This window comes from Mobula birostris, chromosome 12, assembly GCF_030028105.1.
Source record: "Mobula birostris isolate sMobBir1 chromosome 12, sMobBir1.hap1, whole genome shotgun sequence".
NCBI lineage: Eukaryota > Metazoa > Chordata > Chondrichthyes > Myliobatiformes > Myliobatidae > Mobula > Mobula birostris.
In genome coordinates this window covers 104,456,873-104,480,234 of record NC_092381.1, presented here as the reverse complement: position 1 = coordinate 104,480,234, position 23,362 = coordinate 104,456,873, and the positions used below count along the sequence as shown (strand labels likewise).

At 45.6% G+C, this 23,362-nt stretch overlaps 1 protein-coding gene and 1 long non-coding RNA gene across 2 annotated transcripts in view; one reads left to right on the top strand and one right to left on the bottom strand.

Annotated features, from left to right (window-relative positions):
• Window positions 1–23,181, top strand: part of LOC140206403 (uncharacterized) — a 111,324-nt gene extending 88,143 nt beyond the window's left edge. The window contains exon 3 of the long non-coding RNA XR_011888136.1: window positions 23,110–23,181. This is a non-coding gene — a long non-coding RNA (uncharacterized lncRNA). The remainder of the gene's footprint in view (window positions 1–23,109) is intronic.
• The window catches only part of LOC140206402 (leucine-rich repeat and fibronectin type III domain-containing protein 1-like protein), a 119,431-nt gene that overhangs the window by 81,421 nt on the left and 14,648 nt on the right, over window positions 1–23,362 (bottom strand). The window lies entirely within an intron of this gene.

The window sequence follows — 23,362 nt, the reverse complement described above, 5'->3', positions numbered from 1 at the left end:
ATAGGGTCAATTCTGTCTCTTTTGAAATTTGAAATGAAAATAAGAAAAGCTTTTATGTTTATATCACTCCAGTCTTCTTTTGTGAGCTCATTCAGTGGGCACTAAATAGAAATGAAACACCAGTGAAACATATCCTCACCCGCTCCACAGCCAAACTTCAGACAGATTATCTTTGAGATAAACAGTTATTATCCTCAATCATCAGGCTCTTGAACCAAAGGGGATAACTTCACTTGCTCATCATTGAAATGTTTCCACAACCCATGGTTTTGAAGTCTATTGCTTATTTATTTATGATTATTATTTCTTTCTTTTTGGATTTGCACAGTTTGTTGTCTTCTGACCTCTGGTTGAACATTCAAGTTAGAAAAACATGGAAACATAGAAATATAAAGGAATCTACAGCACAAAACAGGCCCTTTGGCCCACAAAGCTGTGCCGAACATGACCTTACCTTAGAAATTACCTAGGGTTACCCATTGCCCTCTATTTTTCTAAGCTTCATGTACCTATCCAGGAGTCTCTTAAAAGACCCTATTGTTTCTGCCTCCACCACCGTCACCAGCAGCCCATTCCACGCACTCACCACTCTGCGTAAAAAAACTTACCCCTGACATCTCCTCTGTACCTACTTCCAAACACCTTAAAACTATGCTCTCACGTGCTAGCCATTTCAGCCCTGGGAAAAAGCCTCTGACTATCCACACAATCAATGCCTCTCATCATCTTATACACCTCTATCAGGTCACCTCTCATCCTCCATCGCTCCAAGGAGAAAAGGCCGAGTTCACTCAGCCTATTCTCATAAGGCATGCTCCCCAATCCAGGCAACATCCTTGAAATTCTCCTCTGCACTGTTTCTATAGTTTCCACATCCTTATTGTAGTGAGGCAACCAGAATTGAGCACAGTACTCCAAGTGGGGTCTGACCAGGGTCCTACATAGCTGCAACATTTCTTCACAATTAATGAAGCCCAATGCACTGTACGCCTTCTTAGCCACAGAGTCAACCCATGCAGCAGCTTTGAGTATCCTATGGATTCAGACCCTAAGATCCTCTAATCCTTCACACTGCCAAGAGTCTCACCAGTAATGCTATATTCTGCCATTATACTTGACCTACCAAAATGAACCACCTCACGCTTATCTGGGTTGAACTCCATCTGCCACTTCTCAGCCCAGTTTTGCATCCTATCAATGTCCCGCTGTAACCTCTGACAGCCCTCCACACTATCCACAACACCCCCAATCTTTGTGTCATCAGCAAATTTACTAACCCATCCCATCACTTCCTCATCCAGGTCATTTATAAAAATCACAAAGAGAAGGGGTCCCATAACTGATCCCTGAGGCACACCACTGTTCACTGACCTCCATGCAGAACATGACCTGTCTACAACCACTCTTTGCCTTCTGTGGGCAAGCCAGTTCTGGATCCACAAAGCAATGTCCCCTTGGATCCCATGCCTCCTTACTTTCTCAATAAGCCTTGCATGGGGTACCCTATCAAATGCCTTACTGAAATCCATATACACTACATCTACAGCTCTCTTTTTAATTAATTTTTAATGCATTTCTACAATAGAATTACAGAAAAAATCCATCAACAAAATGGAGATTTATACAGTGCAAAACAAACAAGTCCAATATATAGTTCATAACAATGAAAAAAAGCACCCAAAATAAAATCATGTAAGGTTAGTATCCACCCCAGCCTCCCACTGGCAAAAAAACCCCAGGCAAACCAATTCAGTATATAAAAGAAAAAAAAAACTAATCATAGCATTCAACCTCAAACAGCTGTAAGTATATATATAAAAAAAGAAAATATAATGCCGACTACCAAAACTATAATGTAATTCACAACAACAAACTGTAAAACTTACAGGAAAAAAAAACTGAAAGTAAGGGATTGTAGCATACTAAAAAAAAGAATAAACTTAACCTAAAGGGGAGCTATGAAAATATTCAAGAAAACGTCCCCACATCTTATGAAACTTTATGTCCGAATTAAGAAGTGAATAATGAATCTTTTCAAGGTCTAAGCAGGCCATAATATCACTAAGCCATTGAGCATGAGTAGGTGGGGCAGCATCTTTCCACCTAAGAAGAACTAATTGTCTAGCCAAGAGAGAGGCAAAAGATAATGTTCGATGTTAGTCGGACTCAAGTGCATGTCTACTTCACCCAAGGTGCCAAAAAGAGCAATCAGAGGGTTAGGTTCTAAATGGCAATTAAGAATATGAGTTAGGGTTGAAAAAACTTCTCCCCAGAATTTCTCTAGACTAGGACAGGCCCAGTACATATGGATAAGAGAAGCCTCACCCCCTTTACACTAATCACAAACGGGACTAATATCAGGGCAAAACCGTGATCATTTAGATTTAGACATATGAGCCCTGTGTACAACCTTAAACTGCAAAAGGCAGTGTCGAGCACATAATGAGGTTGAGTTAACTGATTTTAGAATTGAATCCCAAACCGGATCAGATAAGGAGATATTTAGATCCTGTTCCCAGGCTGTTCTAACTTTATCGAAGGGGACACGCCTCAAAATCACTAACTTATCCCAAATAGCAGATATTAAACCTTTACCCAATGGATTGATACAAAGAAACAGATCCAGAACATTTTTCTCAGGCATCTCAGGAAAGTTTGATATTAAAGGGTTAATGAAATATCTGATTTGAAGATATCTAAAGAAGTGAGTGTTAGGTAGGTTAAACATCTACAGCTCTAACTTCATCGATGTGTTTAGTCACATCCTCAAAAAATTCAATCAGGCTCGTAAGGCACGGCCTGCCTTTGACAAAGCCATGCTGACTACTCCTAATCATATTATGCCTCTCCAAATGTTCATAAATCCTGCCTCTCAGGATCTTCTCCATCAACTTTCCAACCACCGAAGTAAGACCCATTGGTCTGTAATTTCCTGGGCTATCTCCACTCCCTTTCTTGAATAAGGGAACAACATCCGCAACCCTCCAATCCTCCGGAACCTTTCCTGTCCTCATTGATGATGCAAAGATCATTGCCAGAGGCTCAACAATCTCCTCCCTCACTTCCTATAGTAGCCTGGGGTAAATCCCATCCGGTCCTAGTGACTTATCCAATTTGATGCTTTCCAAAGTCTCCAGCACATCCTCTTCCTTAATATCTACATGCTCAAACTTTTCAGTCTGCTGTAAGTCATCCCTACAATCGCCAAGATCCTTTTCCATAGTGAATACTGAAGCAATGTATTCATTAAGAACCTCTGCTATCTCCTCTGGTTCCACACACACTTTTCCATTGTCCTATTCTCTCATATCTTATCCTCTTGCTCTTCACATACTTGTGAAATGCCTTGGGGTTTTCCTTAATCCTGTCCACCAAAGCCTTCTCATGGCCTTCTCATGGCTCTCCTAATTTCAATCTTAAGCTTCTTCCTGCTAGCCTTCTGGATCTCTATCATTACCTAGTTTTTTGAACCTTTCGTAAGCTTTTCTTTTCTTCTTAACTAGATTTACAACAGCCTTTGTAGACCATGGTTCCTGTACTCTACCATACTTTCCCTGTCTCATTGTGTGGGGTTCATGCAGAACCCCACACAAATATCCCCTGAACATTTGCCACATTTCTTCTCTACGTTTCCCTGAGAACACCTATTTCCAATTTATGCTTCCAAATTCCTGCCTGATAGTCTCATATTTCCCCTTACTCCAATTAAAAGTTTCCCTAACTTCTCTGTTCCTAACCCTGTCCAATGCTATGGTAAAGGAGATAGAATTGTGATCACTATCTCCAAAATGCTCTCCCACTGAGAGGCCTGACACCTGACCAGGTTCATTTCCAAATACCAGATCAAGCACAGCTCTCGTCTTGTAGGGTTATCTGCATATTATGCCAAGAAACTTTCCTGAACACACCTAACAAACTCCACCCCATCTAAACCCCTCAGTCTTGGGAGATGCCAATCAATATTTGGGAAATTAAAATCTCCTTCCACAACAACCCTATTATTATTACTCTTTTCCAGAATCTGTCTCCATATCTGCTCCTTGATGTCCCTGTTACTATTGGGTGGTCTATAAAAAACACCCAGAAGAGTTATTGACCCCTTCCTCTTCCTAACTTAACGCACAGAGACTCCATAGACAACCCCTCCATAACTTCCTCCTCTTCTGCAGCCGTGACACGATCTCTGACAATAGTTCCATGCCCCCACATTTTGCCTCCATCCTTGTCCTTTCTGAAACCTCTAAAGCCTGGCACTTGAAGTAGCCATTCCTGCCCCTGCGCCATCCAAGTCTCTGTAATGGGCACAACATTGTAGCTCCAAGTACTGATCCACAGTCTAAGCTCATCCTCTTTGTTCATAATACACCTTGCGTAAGATAGACACATCTCAAACCATCGGTCTGAGCATGTCTCCTCTCACTCCCTGCCTATACTCCCTCTCACACTGTCTCCGAGCTTTATCTATTTGTGAGCCAACCACATTCCTCTGTCACTTCAGTTTGGTTCCCACCCCCCAGAAATTCTAATTTAAACTCTCCCCAATAGACTTTGCAAACCTCCCCACCGGGATATTGGTCCCCTTGGGATTCATTCAAGATGCAACCTATTCTTTTTGTACAGGTCCCACCTGCTCCAAAAGTAATCCCAATGATCCAGAAACCTGAATCCCTGTCCCCTGCTCCAATCCCTTAGTCACACATTTATCCTCCACCTCACTCTATTCACTGTGATGAGGCACAGACAGTAACACTGAGATTACTACCTTTGAGGTCCTGCTTCTCAAGTTCCTTCCTAACTCCCTGTAGTCTGTTTTCAGGACCTCCTCCCTTTTCCTACCTATGTCGTTGGTACCAATATATACCACGACCTCTGGCTGTTCTCCTTTCCACTTCAGGATATCAGAAACATCCCAGACCCTGGCACCTGGGAGTTGGACAGTTTTTCATTCATTCTCTTATGGTTATTGTCCTGTGGACTTATAGAGTATGCCCACAAGAAAATGAATCTCAGGATTGTATATGGTGACATATGTGTACTTTGATAATAAATTTACTTTGGACTTCGACATGCTCTTGGATGAAGTAGTCCATAAGTGAAAAGGGATTTTTGTTTTAGCCCAATAGTAGTGAATATGTGGAATTCACTGCCCCAGGTGGCTGTGGAGGCCAAGTCATTGAATATATTTAAAGTGGAGGTTGATAGGTTCTTGATTAGTCAGGGTGTCAAAGATTACAGAGCGAAGGTAGGAGAATGAGGTTAAGAGGGATAATAAATCAATCATGATGGAATTGTGGAGCAGACTTGATGGACAGAATGGCCTAATTCTGCTCTCATGTCTTATAGTATTATGGCCCTATGGTCAACATATTACAGAAATGAAATGGTTAACATCTGAGGAGTGTTTCCTGGCTCTGGGATTGTACTTGCTGGAGTTTAGAAGAATGAAGCATATCTCAATGAAATCTTTTGAATATGGAAGGGCCTGGACGTGGACAGACTGTTTCCTAAACTGGGGGAGTCTACGGCCAGAGGGTACAGCCTTAGAACAGAAGGATGCCCCTTTAGAGCAGAGATGAGGAGAAATGTTTTTAGCCAGAGGGTGGTGAATGTGTGGAATACACAGCGGAGGTTGATAGGTTCTTGATTAGTAAGAGGTTCAATGTTATAGGGAGGAGGCAGGAGAGGGATAATAAATTAGCCATGATGGAATAGTGGAGCAGACTCCGTGGGTCAACCAGGGGAATGAATCGGTTTGATTATTTTCACACAGTCCGCAGTGAAGAGTTTGCATCAGAGCTGGTGCCAAGATCCCAGCCGTTCGTGGTGGGGGTAGGGCAACACCCCATCTTCAGTGGGGCTGTCCGCTCCTCACCGTCCAGCTGGTTGCACAGAGCAAAAGCCGACCTTTCAAGCAACCAACTTCTGTCGGACCAAGAATGAAAGGACAAAAGAATATATTTATTGAAATGCTGAATGATTTATGAAGGGCCTTGTATATTTCATGAAACATTATTTATAATAGGTTCAATTCTGTCACTTATTGAAGAAAACTGAGATGGAAGTAAGTTCGTGGAAAACCTAATATCTTATACATGAGCATTTTGTGCTGGACAAAGTTTTTAAGGTTGTGTATTTTGAGAGGAGAATTCTCCAGAAAACTCCCCTCCTCCGGCTCTGCTGCCCTTCAGTTTCCCTAAGACCCACCATCGTTTCTCGTGCAGCCTCTTTCGTCACCTGCCTGCTACCTTTCAATCACCTTATCTGAATGCACATCCTCATTTGGTCGATCAATCTAAGCGCCAGGCCGATTTGGAAAGGTTGATGGGGCCCAGGCCCAGGTAGTATCAATGAGACCGGACTCAGGTCCCATTCCGAAGAATGACCCGATGTTTTGACGATTTAAATACTGGGCCAGGCGGATTAAAATGGCAAGGTGTCAGGCTGGTTCAGCTTGCTGCACCATGACATTTTCTCCACTCTGCTCTGAACCGACTCTGAGGCCTGCTCCAGTTGCTCTGGGATCCACGTCTGAGGACTCCGCGATGTTTACTCGGCTCTGCTCTGAACTGACTCTGAGGCCTGCTCCAGTTGCTCAGGGATCCACGTCTGAGGACTCCGCGATGTTTACTCGGCTCTGCTCTGAGCTGACTCTGAGGCCTGCTCCAGTTGCTCAGGGATCCACGTCAGAGGACTCTGTGATGTTTACTCGGCTCTGCGCTGAGCTGAGGCTGTGGGCCCTTTTCGGCTGTTCCGGGCTCCGTGACGTTTACTGAGCTCTGCGCTGAGCTGAGGCTGAGGTTGTGGCCTGCTCTGTGTTTACTGACTCACTTTTGTTCTGAATGCTATTTGCATTCTTTTATTGTTTGCATGATTTGTTCTTTTCTCTCTTTCTGCACATCGGGTGTCTGGCAGTTCTCCTTTTTTTATGGATTAATTTGCATTTCTGTTTCATGGCTATCTGTAAGGAGACGAATCTCAGGGTTCTATAGTGTATATATACTTTGATAATAAATGTGCTTTGAACTTTGAACTCAATGGTCTGTAGTCTACCACAATCACAACAGAGAGACATAGAGCGTTACAGCACAGAAATACACCCTTCAGTCCAGCTAGTCCTGCCTTGTTTCGTCAACCCATGCCTGGACCACAGCCCTCCATATCCTTCCCAATCATGTACTTATCCAGACTTCTCATAAATGTTGTAATTGAGCCACATCCACTATTTTCTCTGGCAGCTTGTTCCACACACTCATCAAATTTCAAATTCTACATTCCTTTATTTTTGCCTCCTTACCATCTTTTGATTACTTCGCAACACCACTGGTGGCTGTGATTTCAGATGCTTGAGCCCTAAGCATTAGGATTTCCTCCTGAAATGCTTTCAGCTCCCTCTCCCCTAAACCTGCCAGGCTGACCAACCTCCCAGCCACTTCCGTATTGGTTCAGCCTCACTGTGTCTTTAGTGAATCTCCTGTGAAATGTTTTCTACGCCCAGCAACATAATGGTCTGGAAGGAATTAGTTCCTCTGTGTGCAGCAGCCAAATCAGCACTCAGCAAGACAGCAGCTGAATTTCATTAGGAGTTTGAGGAGATTTGGTATGTCACCAAAGCCACTCACAAATTTCTATTGATGTGCCATGGAGAACATTCTGACTGCCTGCATCACAGTCTGGTATGGAGGGACTACTGCACAAGATTGAAGTAAGCTGCAGAGAATTGTAAACTTAGTTCCGTCATTGACACTGGCCTTCGTAGTATCCAGGGCATCTTCAAGGAGCAATGCCTCAGAAAGGCGGCAACCGTCATTACGGATCCCCATCACCCTAGACATGCCCTCTTCTCATTGTTACCATCGGGAAGGAGGTACAGGACCCTCAACGATTCAGGAACAGCTTCTTATCCTCTGCCATTGGATTTCTGAATGGACATTGAACCCATGATCACTACCTCACTGCACTTTATTTTTATTTTTGACCTACTTATTTAATTTCACCACTTAATATATTGTGGCGAGTATTTGTTCCATGATGACAGATGAGATAAGCTTGTTTAATTCAACAGTCAGGTTTATTGCAACAAGCACAAAAGCAGACCAGGCACTATGACCCGAGGACAGGACCCAGCAGTGACATGCACACAGGAGAGGTGATTATTACACAGCCTGGTTACGATCAGGGTGACCCACAAACACGCATGTGAATAACTGTATAACCCAAGCTAAAATGTAGCAATAAATGAACTTGAACATGTCAACATAATCCAATGGAAGCATTCTAAAACAAGAACAATAAGTAGTGCTGGCCACAAGGAATGCTGGGGTAGGCTGTCGACCATGCCCCCTCCCCACCCCCAGAACACTACACTGCCCCTACCTGAGGTTTCAGCCACCCCCTGGAAGCCCAGAGTCCACAACAAAATCCAAACGTCCTGGTAGTGGTCACCTCCACTGCCTTGGGGTGCTGTAGCCACCCCATGGGAGGCACTGCTTGGTGAGTTAAGAGGTATGGCACCCAAAGTGTCACTTCCTTCCTACAGCCTCGCTGGGCCGGTGGTGACTGAGGGCCAACACAGTGCCAGCCAGTCCTCGTGCAGCATGACTGCTTTCCGTCGCTCAGGTAGTCGTACCTGATATACCACATCAGAGATTTGGTCGAGCACCTCTCCCGGCCCCTTCCAATGGCTTCCAAACTTGGGGGATAGAACCATCTTCTGGGTGGGGCAGTAGACCAATACTGGGGCCCCCACGAGGTACTGCTGGATTGGCGTCCTTGACTGGCGGCCAGTCGGTTTTGGGACGTGGGAGCGTCACGGCAGTGCACATCCTGCCTGTACCCAGGCCAATAGAAGCGTTTGTGAATTAAGAGTCCTCGCTAGTCCTCGAGACACCGAAACAGCCGGCCCCCACCAGCCCATGCACCGACTGCAGCGCCGTGGCGTGGAGCTCTCAGGGGATCACCATCTGCAGGAGATGTCTGTCACCATTGGAAAATGGGCACTGCTGGAACAGCAACTCATTGCACATCTCCAGTGGGCCCCACTGAGAGCATGGGCTTTGGTCTCCAGATACAGGTTGGAGACCTCTGCCCACTCCAGCCGCTGTTCCATGCTCAGCTATCCCCTCACCCAGGCCAGCATGGAATCGCTCACCTGCTCATTGGCAATGGTGTGGAGGACTACTTCACCGCCAGTTGTCAACCGAAATGCCACCACCATCGCTTGTCTCTGGTTCTGCTGTGTTGCGTTGGGCCACTGCGGGCTGTACTGCACTGCCGCGGGCCACTGTGAGACCGGCCGTGGTCGTTGCTCTGCCTGCTGGATCCATTTTCAGGAGCTGCCCTACAGGAGAGCCAAGGCTTCAGTGCCAAGGTAGAGTGTTGCCCCCGGCACATCCACACGGCCCCCCAGCGGGATAGCAGGCCCAGAACCATGATGGAGGATACCCAAATGTCTCCTCATGTTCTGCTGTGTTTTCCCCACAGTGACACACAGCCTCCTCTTCTCATTCATCACCACGTAGTCATCACAGACCGTAGCCAGCTGGACCACCGTGGTTGGCCTTGTGTCTACCAACACACAGCATCTGATGCCCTCCTCCCCTCAGTCCATGCTCTGCAGACAAATGGCGCACCTGGGGCGGCGACAACGGAGGGATTCTGCTGGAGGTCTAGGGCGGCATTACCCGTTCTACGTTTCCCAATGGCTGTGCTGGGCTGTGGCCTGATGCTGGTGTGGGACAGTCCCAGGCCAAAAGACCTGTCTTGCCATATCAGAAGTGAAGGTCGCCCCGTGGCATGCAAAGAGGCCAGCACCACGTTGGTCAGACATATCTTATGGGCTCCTCTCCCTCGGTGACATAAGCCCAGGCTCATGGCCCATGGGGTGACGCTGGAATACTTTGGGGGAGGTAAAATTGCTTCTGCCCTGTCTGCCTCTGCCAGTGATGATGGTGATGTCAGGCGAACGTGTGCAAAGGCGCGCCGGTGTCAGCGTCTTTACAAAGGCGTGGAAAGCAAGCTCTTCCTAGGCCATGGGAGGGAATTGGGGTAGCCATGCCGAGCACAATGGTGGAGATCTGCTGCAAACGCCCCCAGGCTTTCTCCCACTTGGCGTGTCTACAGCTCTGTTCTTCCCTCATTGCTTCCTCTGATAGCCTCTGCCTGAAACACCGCTCCAACAACGAGGGCCCTGTAGTCACGCTGCTCAGCTGGCATTAGGTAGAGGAAAGCCCGGAGGGCATCGCCCTCCAGCACCAGGGCAAGGTGCACCATCATCTCCCATTGTGCCATGTGGCAAGTTTGATGTGCCAAGTAGGGGTCCAGGCAGCTGGCACCATTGTAACTGTGAAGCTTCGGGGGGAGCTTGTGGTGTGAGTTACTAAGGACTGTTGGCCCTTCTTTTGCTCCAATGGAGTCGTGTCTGCCATGTTGCCCATTCTCTCACGGCTGTGGCATCTTGGGTTACGAGGGAGGGGGGTGATGCGCTCTGCTGTGTCCCCTGGGTTGGGTATACTCACCCCTATCGGGGTTCTGTAGGAAGGTACCACGCTCGGTTCCCAGGTTCTCCCTCCGTCTCAGCGCCCTATCTTTGGGAGCCCAACCTGGCAATGCGTTGGAGGATTCCTGCTTGGTCTCTCTACTCATTCCCCAGGTCCATCCAACATTGTAGCTCTCCAATCTCACCATCAATTTCTAATCTCACTCCTGACACCCGTTTTTATTGCAATAAATACAAAAACACCAGGCGTTATGACCTGGGGAGAGAACTCACTCAGTCACAGACAGACGGGGAAGGTGATTATCACACACTCTGGTTACAGTCAGGGTGACCCACAAACACACAAGCAAATAACTGTATAACCCAAGTGAAAATGTGGCACTAAATGAACTTGAACATCACACCATAATCCCACGAATGCATTTTAAAACAAGAACGATAAGTAGCGCTGGGCCACTAGGAATGCTGGGGTGGGGCCCACATTCCCCCCCTCACCCCACCCCACCCCAGAGCATTACTATATATATATACATATACAGTGTTTACTGTAATTTCAGTTTTTTTCTATATTTATCATGTATTGCATTGTACAGCTGTTGTTAAGTTAACAAATTTTACAACATATGCCGATGATATTAAACCTGATTCTAATCTCAGATAAAAAACATTATCCCAGAAGTGGAAGCAAGATTCATTCTAAAGAGATTAAATGCAAATAAAATGTTGTCAGTGTTCTGCTGCAGAACTGTAGCCTGGATGTGATGCTGAGACTCTATCAGTCATTGGTAAGGCCTCACTTGGAGTATTGGGAGCCATTTGAATCCCTCATATTAGAAAGGATGTTCTAACATTGGAGAGGGGTCAGTGGAGGTTTACGAGAACGATTCCAGGAATCCTGGCCTGTACTCACTAGCATTCAGAAGAATCTCATTAAAACCTATTGAATGTTGAATACAGTGGATGTGCAGAAGATGTTTTCTATGGCGGAGGAGTCTAGGACCAAAGGACACAGCCTCAGAAGAGAGGAGTGTCCATTTAGAATGGAGGTGATGAAGAATTTCTTTAGCTAGAGGGTGGTAAATCTGTGGAATTTCTTGCCACATACGGCTGTGGAGGCCAAGTCTTTATGTATATTTAAGGCAGTGGTTAATAGACTCTTGATTGGTCACGGAATGAAGGGATATGGGGAGAAGGCAGGAGATTGGGGCTGAGAGGAAAAATTGGATCAGCCATGATGAAATGGCGGAGCAGACGTGATGGGTCAAATAGTCTAGGTCTTATGGTTTTATGGTCTAAGTAGTAAATTACACAATAGAAGAATACTTAGAATCATGAACAATAATTATTGAATCAAAGAGTTACAGGAACAGGCCCTGCAACCCTTTACATCCAGGTCACCTATGGTATAATATAAACATATCATCATTCTGTGCTGTGTTGTGTGACGTGGGCGATCATGGCCTTTCTATGACCTTGATTGCTCTTGGCAAATTTTTCTACAGAGGTGGTTTTCCATTGCCTTCTTCTGGGCAGTGTCTTTACAAGACAGGTGACCCCAGCGATTATCAATACTCTTCAGAGGTTGGATGCCTGGTGACAGTGGTCACATAACCAGGACATGTGATATGCACTGGCTGCTTATACGGCCATCCACCACCTGCTGTCATGGTTTTGTGGAGAAAAACGGGTGCTACACCTTGCCCAAGGGTGACCTGCAGGCTAGTGAGAAGGAGTGCCTTGCACCTCCTTTGGTCGAAATTTAACTCTACCCCTGCCATCCAACAATATGACACTAGGCACTAGTGCTACCTAGCTGCTTTCTCTCTGTAGTTTCTATGCTTTGGTGATTCAAGTGCCGGTCTAGATGCATCTTAAATATTATGAGAGTATCTTACTCCTCCACTACCTCTTTAATCAATGAATTCCGGTCCCAGTAACCATCTGGAGGAAAATATTCCCTCCTCTTAACCTGTTCCCTCTCACGTCAAGCCTTTGCCCTGGTGTTTTAGGCACACCCACCATGGGAAAGGATTCTTACAATCTACCCCCACTGAAATTTCACTGCGGGGTGGAGACATATCAAGTGAAGACGGAAAGGAGTAAGAAACTTAGAGAGAGCTCTGCCGTGATCCCAGAGACACTGCCGTTAGGGCTCTCTGGGCCCCCTGGTCTGATGTGGGTGTCTGAAGGGTGACTGCAGGGCCAGCTCGAGACTTCAGGGGAGAGAAGGACCAGCTCACAATTCCATCTCAGCCCAGATGGCACAACCTCCCATTCAGGGGTCAGGGTTAGGGAAGGAAGGAGAGGGTTCAAAGGAGGTCCACGAAAATGATTCCAGGATTGAAAGGCTTGTCATATGAGGAGAATGAGAGGGGAATCTCATTGAAACCTGTTGAACGTTTGAAAGGTCTCAATAGCGTGGATGTGGAGAGAATGTTCCCAATGGTGGGAGTGTCTAACACCAGAGGGCACGGCCTAAAATAAAGGGATACCCATTTAGAACTGAGATGAGGAGGAATTTCTTCAATCACAAGGTCGTGAATCTGTGGAATTCATCGCCACAGGTGGCTGTGGAGGCCAAGTCATTGGGTATATTTAAGGCAGAGGTTGACAGATTCTTGATTAGTCAGGTCATGAAGGGATACAGGGAGAGGCAGGAGATTGGGAGTGAAAGGGAAATGGATCAGCCATGATGACATGGTGGAGCAGACTCGATGGGCCAAATGGCCTAATTGTGCTCCAGTATCTTAATGTCTTATGGTCTAAATGTGGGTTATGTCACTGTGGGTCAGTGAGGTCCAAGGTGGTGTGTTATGGAGATGAAAGGCAGTAAGGGTCAGGAGGCGGTGCTCTGAACCAAATACAAAGATACACTCAGGGTTTCCCTGAAGTGAAATTGCATTGCGGTCAAATTCAGTGACCAATTACCACTGATGAATGAACTGTAATTAGCAGAGATATACAAACTATAATTAATACTGATTCATACAAACTACAATTAATACTAATTTATGAACTGTGATTAACATAGCTGTACAAACCACAATTAACTCTAATATGTGTGCCACAATTATCGCTCTTCTGGAAGTTTGCTTCCTTCATGTTGGGGATCGCTCACCGCGGCTCCATTTCTGTGGGGGTATGGCTTGTGTTCTTTAGGCAGAGTGAGTGCGCCGGACCCCGCTACTTCCCCTCACTGCCAGAGATTCAGCCTTCACATCTGAAGACCGGGAGGCTCACAGCTCAGCCAGGGCCAACTGGAGGAGGAGAATCTCTCAGGCTAAACACATATACAGAGAATCAAGGAGCATTTCAACTCCTTGGACCCCCGCCGCATGTGGCAAGGCATACCAGTCATTAGAGACTTCAAACCACGTAGTACTGTGCCCCCTTCCAACTCTGCTTCCCTCCCTGATGAGCTCAATTACTTCTACACTTGCTTTGACCAAGAGGACAAGGAGGTCACCCTCAGAGCGGATCTCCCACCTGGTGAACTGCCTCTCTCACTTTCCACCTCCAATGTTTGCACCATCCTGAGCAGGGTGAATGTACGGAAGGCAGCTGGTCTGGATGGAATACCTGGCCGTATGCTCAGAGTCTGTGCAGGGCAGTTGGCCGGGGTCTTCACAGACATTTTTAATCTGTCCCTGGCCCAGGCAGTTGTCCCCACAAGCTTCAAGATCGCCAGTGCCGAAGCATTCCACTGCCACAGGCCTGAATGACTTCCATCCAGTTGCACTCACCCCCATCATTGCAAAGTGCTTTGAGAGACTGGTTCTATCACATCTGAAATCCTGTCTGCTCACTACCCTGGACCGCCATCAATTTACTTATCGCACCAACAGGACAACAGAGGATGCCATCTCCACAGCACTTCACTCTGCCCTGACCCACCTGGACAGCCCCAACTCTTACGTCAGAATGCTGTTCATTGACTTTAGTTTGGCATTCAATATGGTGATCCCCTCAAAGCTGATCGCCAAACTTCGCCAGCTTGATATCAGCTCATCCCTCTGCAATTGGACATTGGACTTTCTGACTAACAGACCCAATCAGTTAAGATAGACAACCTCTCCTCCTCCACTCTCACCCTGAACACCGGCGTGCCTCAAGGCTGTGTGCTGAGTCCTCTTCTGTACTCCCTTTTCAGCTATGACTGCGTTCCTGTACATGGTTCTAACTCCATAATCAAGCTTGCAGACGACACTATGCTGGTTGGCCTGATCAGAGGGGATGATGAGACGGCCTACAGGGACAAGGTCCAGCACCTGGCCGCATGGTGTGCCGACAACAACCTGACCCTTAACACCCAGAAGACCAGTGAGATCATTGTGGACTTCAGGCATGCTAGGAGCCACACTCACATCCCCATCTACATCAACGGAGCTGTAGTGGAGTGTGTATCAAGCTTCAAATTTCTTGGTGTCCACTTTTCTGAGGATCTCACCTGGTCCCTGAACTGCTCCATCCTGATCAAAAGGCACAACTGCGCCTTTATTTCCTGTAGAGCACGAAGAAAGCTCACCTCTGTCCCAGGATACTGTCGGACTTTTACCGCTGTACCATTGAGAGCATACTCACCAACTGCATCTCAGTGTGGTATGGCAATTGTCCCGTATCGGACCGCAAAGCACTCCAGCATGTGGTGAAAACTGCCCAGCGGATTATCAGCACCCAATTGCCCACCATTGAGAACATCTACCATAAACGCTGCCTGGGCAGGGCAAAAAGCATTATCAAGGATGCATCTCACCCTAACCATGGACTTTTTACTCTCCTCCCATCCGGTAGGCGCTACAGGAGCCTCCGCTCCCACACCAGCAGGCACAGGAAGAGCTTCTTCCCTGAGGCTGTGACACTGCTGAACCTCACATCACAGCGCTAAGCAGTATTGCATCCATATTGTACTCTCAGTACTTTTATATTTGTGTGCTGTAGCACTTACTTTTTATTCGTAGTGATTTTGTAAATAACACTATTCTTTGCATTTTTGGTCAGATGCTAAATGCATTTCATTGGCTTTGTATCTGTACTCGGCACAATGACAATAAAGTTGAATCTAATCTAATCACTGTGGCACTGGACCTCAGTTTTGCCTGTGTGAGTAAGTAGACATCGCCGCTTGTCGTAGGGCGATGCTGCTGGGATCCAAACGACTGGAGCACTCTGTGCAGTTACTCGCACACAGCATTACCCTGCCCCTTTGCTGCTGTAATGCTTGGCCGAACCCCTTGTTACCCGGTACTGCATTGGACAGGTCTCTCAGCCTACAAGGTTGTGCCGAACCAATTAATTTAGTAGTTAAATGCCTGACTAGACAAATCTGTTTGTCTGCACAATCTCCATGTCCTTCCATTTCCCCCACACTCATGTGCCTATCAAAATGTTGCTGAAGCGTCTCTAATGCAGGGGTTCGCAATCTGGGGTCCATGGACCTCTTGGTCAATGGCATTAAAAGGGTTGGGAACCCCTGCTCTGTTGCATCCGCCTCTACCACTACTGCAGGCAGCGCATCCCAGGCACACACCACTCTCTGTGTGAAATACTCACCCCTCACATCTCTTTTGAAATTATCCCCTCTCATCATAAATGCACGCCCTTGGGTGTTAGACATTTTTACCCTGGGGAAACAATATTATCTGTCTTCTCTATCTTTGCCTCTCATAATCTTAGAAACTTCTATCAGATTTCTTGTCAGCCCCTGCCACCCAGAGAGAACAACCAAGCTTGTCCAGCCTCTCATGCCTTCAAATCCAAGCAAAATCTTGGTAAAACTCTTCTGCACCCTCTCCAAAGCCTCGACATCCTTCCTGTAATGGAGTGCAATATGTCTGGAATATTTCAGATGTGGCCAGCGAGAGTTTTATCTTGTGTCCACCCTCCCATTATAGCACATGCCCTCTAATCCAGGCAGCATCCTGGTAAACTTCTTCTGCGCTCTCTCCAAAGCCTCAACATCCTTCCTATAGTGAGGCGGCCAGAACAGTATACAATACACCAGATGAAGCCAAAATAATATTTTATAAAGCTGAAACAATAACTTTCTGATTTTAGAACTCAAAGATTTAGGAGGTCTTCGGAGTACAGAAATAGATCATTCAGCCCTTCTGCTCAGTACGGTGTTCCTGCCCAACATTAATCTCCTCCATCTCTCCTGATCCCCACATTCTTCAAATTCCATCTTCCTCATGTGTTTATCCAACCTGTTTGATCTATTCATCCTACTTGCTATTGGTGTTGGTTCATTGTTGTTACATGTCCCAAGCTGCAGTGAAAAGCTTGTCCTGCAAACTGTTTATACAGTTCAAACCATTACACAGTGCATTGAGCTAGAATAAGGTAAAACAATAACAATGCAGGATAAAGTGTAAAAGATACTGAAAGAGTACAGTGCAGATAAACAATAGAGTGCAAGATAGATAAGGTCAATGTAAGCAGGCTTTTTCCTCTGGGGTTGGGTGGGACTACAACTGCTGGTCATGGGTTAAGGGTGAAATGTTTAAAGTTTAAGGGGAAGATGAGGGGAAACTTCTTCACTCAGAAGATGGTGAGAGTGTGCAATGAGCTGCCAGTGCAAGTGGTGTACGTGAACTCGATTTCAACATTTAAGAGAAGTTTGGATAGGCACCTGGATATGGAGGGCTATGGTCCTGATTCAGACAGTTTAAAAGATTTGGCATGGACTAGATGGGCCAAATGGCCCGTTTCTTTTCTATAACTGTATCTACTCTTTTCTATGCTCCAACCATTTTCTATGGGCAGATTCCATCTGATCAATGATTTTTTTTTTTGTGAATGATTTAGTCTGGAATGTAGGAATCAGGATCAGAATCAGGTTCAATATCACTTGCGTATGTTGTGAAATTTGTTGCCTTTGCGGCAGCACAATACAATTCATAATAATAGGGGAAAAGCTGTGAATTACAGTAAGCATATTAAATAGTTAAATTAAATAAGTAGTACAAAAATAGAAATTTAAAAAAGGAGTGAGGTAGTGTTCATGGGTTCAATGTTCATTCAGAAATCAGATGGCAGAGGGGAAGAAGCTTTTCCTGAATCACTGAGTATGTGCCTTCAGGCTCCTGTACCTCCTTCCTGATGTAGCTATGAGAACTATGAGAACTATGAGAACAGGGCATGTCCTGAGTGATGAGGGTCCTTAAGGATGGATGCCGCCTTTTTGAGGCATCGCTCCTTGAAGATGTCATGATAGAGCAAGTTCCTGATGACACGAAGACTGGTGGAGTTACTGGCATGTGGAGGGTGGTCCTGGGTTGGGGGTGATATCCATGTTTGGGTGAAGTGGGCTGAGAGGCATGAGGTGATGCACTTTGGGGACATTGGTGGGGTCCAGACACAGACCCTGAGTGGTAGGGTCCTGGGAGTATTGAGGGCCAGTGGGTCCTTGAAGGCAGCACAAGGAGATAATGTGGTTAAGAAGAGATATGAACCACTAGGCTTCAATCGTTAGGTCACAGGATACAGCAGCAGGGAGGTTATGCTGGGCTCAGTTTCTTTATCCGGTGTCCCAGTGTGGCTTCCTGTATATTGGTGAGTCACGACATAGATTGGGAGTCTGATTTGATGAGGACCTACTCTCCATCCGCCTGAAAAAGTGGGATCCCCCGGTGGCCACCCATTTCCATTCTACTCCCCATTCCCATTCGGACATGTCAGTCCATGGCCTCTTCTACTACTGCGATGAGACCACACTCAGGTTGGAGGAGCAACATCTTATATTCCATCTGGGTAGCCTCCAACCTGATGGCATGAACATCGATTTCTCAAACTTCTGGTAATTGCCCTCCCCCTGTCCTTCACCATTCCCCATTCCTGTTTCTCTCTCTCACTTTATTTCCTTACCTGACCATCACCTCCCTCTGGTGCTCCTCCCTCTTCCCATTTGTCCATGGTCTTCTGTCCTCTCCTTTCAGATTCCTCATTCTCCAGCCCTTTAGCTCTTTCAACTATCAACTTCCCTGCTCCTTACTTCACCCCTTCCCCTCTGCCATTTCACCTATCATCTGCCACCTTGTACTTCTCCCCCCTCCCCCCACCTTCTTACTCTGGCTTCTCCCCTTCCTTTCCAATCCTGAAGAAGGTCTCGGTTCAAAGGTCAGCTCTTCACTCTTTTCAATAGATGCTGCTTGGACCTGTTAAGTTTTCCTCCAGCATTTTATCTGTGTTGCTATGTAATGACATCTGAATATTGCATCAAGTTCTGATCACCGTTTAGAGGGATCTAAGAATGACCTTTCTCGCTCATAAGGAGGTGAGCATCAGCAACACTCTGCCTGCAAGAGCAGTGGAAGCAGAGTCTCTGACAGTGTTTAATTGTCTAGAAGAGTGCTTCAATTGCTTGACGTAGAAGGCTATGGGCCAAGTGCTAAAGATGGGATTACTGTGGATGGTTGCTTCAGTGGTGCACGGCCTGTTTCCCTGCAGAGTGATCTACGGCTCCAAGTTCCAGATTCCAAGGAAAGAGGGTTCTGCTGAGTCCTGAATGGACTTCATGGAGAGGGAAACCAGAGATCCATGAGCAAGTCTTCATCAGAGGACCAGAGGTAGAGAGGGTTAGCAACTTAAAATCCCTGGAAGTTACTATTTCAGAGGACCTGTCGGGGCAAAAGTGCAATTGCAAAGAAAGTATGGCAGTGCCTCTAATTCCATAGGAGGTTGCAGAGACTTGGCATGACATCTAAAACTTTGACAGACTTTATAGATGTGTAGTGGAGAGTATCTTGACTGGCTATTTCATAGCCTGGCATAGAAACAGCAATGCTTTTGAATGGAAAATCCTACAAAAAGAAATGGATTCATCCTAGTATATCAGGAGTAAAACCCTCCCAACCATTATAGAACATAGAACATAGAACAGTACAGCACAGTACAGGCCCTTCAGCCCACAATGTTGTGCTGACCCTTAAATCCTGCCTCCCATATAACCCCCACCTTAAATTCCTCCATATACCTGTCTAGTAGTCTCTTAAACTTCACTAGTGTATCTGCCTCCACCACTGACACAGGCAGTACATTCCACGCACCAACCACTCTCTGAGTAAAAAACCTTCCTCTAATAACCCCATTGAACTTCCCACCCCTTACCTTAAAGCCATGTCCTCTTGTATTGAGCAGTGGTGCCCTGGGGAAGAGGCGCTGGCTATCCACTCTATCTATTCCTCTTATTATCTTGTACACCTCTATCATGTCTCCTCTCATCCTCCTTCTCTCCAGAGAGTAAAGCCCTAGCTCCCTTAATCTCTGATCATAATGCATACTCTCTAAACCAGGCAGCATCCTGGTAAATCTCCTCTGTATCTTTTCCAATGCTTCCACATCCTTCCTATAGTGAGACGACCAGAACTGGACACAGTACTCCAAGTGTGGCCTCACCAGAGTTTTATAGAGCTGCACATTACCTCGCGACTCTTAAACTCTATCCCTCGACTTATGAAGGCTAACACCCCATAAGCTTTCTTAACTACCTTATCTACCTGTGAGGCAACTTTCAGGGATCTGTGGACATGTACCCCCAGATCCCTCTGCTCCTCCACACTTCCAAGTATCCTGCCATTTACTTTGTATGCTTCCTTGGAGTTTGTCCTTCCAAAGTGTACCACCTCACACTTCTCTGGGTTGAACTCCATCTACCCGGACTATCCCTACTACCTTTTTTGAACAAGGGGACAACATTCGCCTCCCTCCAATCCTCCAGTACCATTCCTGTGGACAACGAGGACGTAAAGATCCTAGCCAGAGGCTCAGCAATCTCTTCCCTCGCCTTGTGGAGCAGCCTGGGGAATATTCCATCAGGCCCCGGGGACTTAACTGTCCTAATGTATTTTAACAACTCCAACACCTCTTTTCCCTTCATATCAACATGCTCCAGAACATCAACCTCACTCATATTGTCCTCACTGCCATCAAGTTCCCTCTCATTGGTGAATACCGAAAAGAAGTATTCATTGAGGACCTTGCTTACTTCCACAGCCTCCAGGCACATCTTCCCACCTTTATCTGTTATCAGTCCTAACTTTACTCCTGTCATCCTTTTGTTCTTCACATAATTGAAGAATGCCTTGGGGTTTTCCTTTACCCTACTCGCCAAGGCCTTCTCATGCCTCCTTCTTGCTCTTCTCAGCCCCTTTTTAAGCTCCTTTCTTGCTACCCTGTATTCCTCAATAGACCCATCTGATCCTTTCTTCCTAAACCTCATGTATGCTGCCTTCTTCCACCTGACTAGATTCTCCACCTCACTTGTCACCCATGGTTTCTTCACCCTACCATTCTTTATCTTCCCCACTGGGACAAATTTATCCCTAACATCCTGCAAGAGATCCCTAAGCATCGACCACATGTCCATAGTATATTTCCCTGCAAAACCATCATCCCAATTCACACCCACAAGTTCTAGCCTTATAGCCTCATAATTTGCCCTTCCCCAATTAAAATGTTTCCTGTCCTCTCAGATTCTATCCTTTTCCATGATAATGTGAAAGGCCAGGGAGTGGTGGTCACTGTCCCCCAGATGCTCACCCACTGAGAGATCTGTGATCTGACCTGGTTCATCACCTAATACTAGATCTAGTATGGCACTTCCCCAGTCGGCCTGTCAACATACTGTGACAGGAATCTGTCCTGGACACATTTAACAATCTCTGCCCTGTCTAAACCATTGGAACTAATCAGGTGCCAATCAATATTAGGGAAGTTAAAGTCACCCATGATAACAACCCTGTTATTTTTGCACCTTTCCAAAATCTGCCTCCCAATCTGCTCCTCGTTATCTCTGCTGCTACCAGGGGGCCTATAGAATACTCCAAATAGAGTAACTGCTCCCTTTCTGTTCCTGACTTCAACTTATACTGACTCCAAAGAGGATCCTGCTACATTACCCACCCTTTCTGTAGCTGTAACAGTATCCCTGACCAGTAATGCCACCCCTCCTCCTCTTTCCCCCCCTCTCTATCCCTTCTAAAGCACTGAAATCCAGTAATATTGAAAATCCATTCCTGCCCTGGTGCCAGCCAAGTCTCTGTAATGGCCACGACATCATAATTCCATGTATGTATCCAAGCTCTCAGTTCATCACCTTTGTTCCTGATGTTTCTTGCATTGAAGAACACACACTTTAGCCCTTCTACCTTACTACCTTTACACCCTTTATTCTGTTTCTCTTTCCTCAAAGCCTCTTTATATGTTAGATCTGGTTTTACTCCATGCACTATACTTGCAGTTCTCGCATGACCTTTATCCTCCTCCACTTCACTATTTGCTCTGACACTCTGTTTCCCCTCCCCCTGCAAATCTAGTTTAAACCCCCCAGAGCACATCTACATGAATTACAGTTGTAGGAAAGCAGCATCCATCGTCAGGGACATTCTGCCTTTTCACTGCTGCCATCAGGAAGAAAGTACAGGAGCCTCAGGACTCACACCACCAGGATCAAGAACAGTTACTACCCTCAGCCATCAGGCTTTTGAACAAAAGGAGATAACTACACTCAACTTCACTTGCCCCATCATTGAGATGTTCCCACAACCAATGGACTCTTTTTCAAGGACTCTTCATCTCATCTTTTCAATATTTATTTATACATTTGCACAGTTTGCTTTCTGCACTCTGGTTGATCTTTCATTGATCCTGTTATAATTACTATTCTATAGATTGGTTGAGTATGGTGATATGGTGATGTATATGTACTTTGATAATAAAATTTATTTTGAACTCTGGATTCATTGTTGGATATTTATATTCCTAGCTTTGACTTCAGAGATAATATCTTCTAATACTAGAGAGCAGGCGTTTAAGGTGCAAGGGGACAAGTTCAAAGAGGTGTGAGGCAAGCTTTTTTTCCTCACATATTGTGGTGGCTCTCTGGAAAATGTTATAAGGGTACTGGAGGAGACACGGGTGTTGAAGGCATTCCGGAAGCTTTTAGATTGTCACATCAATTTACAAAGAATGAAGCGATATGGACATTGTGTGGACAGAAGGGGGTGGGTTAGTTAACCATTAAATTATGTGTCTAATTAATTCAGAATAACATTTTGCGCTGAAGGCTTAGTCCTGTGCTGTACAGTTCTATGTTCTATGTTCCATGTTCAATGTTAACATAGAAGAGTACAACACAGGAACAGGACTTTTGGCACACAATGTTGTGTCAAGCAGCTAAAAAGTAAGTGAAAAGCTAATCCCTCCTACCTACACAATTTCCATGTCCCTCCATCTTCCTCACATCCATGTGCCTATCTAAATGTCTCATAAAAGCCTCTAGTGTATTTGCCTCTGCCACCATACCAGCCACACACTCCAGGCATCCACCACTCTCTGAGTGAAAAACCTACCCCTCACATTCCCTTTTGAACTTATCCACTCTCACCTTTAATGCATGCCTCCTGGCATTAGACATTTCTACCCTGAGAGAAAGATACTCCTTGTTTCCTCTATCTACCCTACCAAACCACTTCGAGATCTTGCTTATCTCTCAGGATGATAAAAGGTTAATGTTTTGAAGTATTAATTCTGTTTGTATTCCACAGATGAAAGTTCAAAGTTCAAAGTAAATTTATTATCAGCTTCTACTACCATAAAATTTATTTATTTTCTTGCAGGCATTTACAAGAAAATCAAGAAATATGGGAGAAACTATACGTAAACAAATTCTGACAAATAATCAATGTGCAATAAAAAGAAATTATACTATATTATTTCAGAATATCCCCGTTTTTCTGACTAAGAAGTTTTTTGATCGGATTGATTCTATTATTTTATCTTTTATTTGAATAATAAAAAAACAAGAATGAGTAAATGCCACTTACAAAAGTTGAAAAAGGATGGAGGTCTCACTTTGCCTAATTTAAGAAT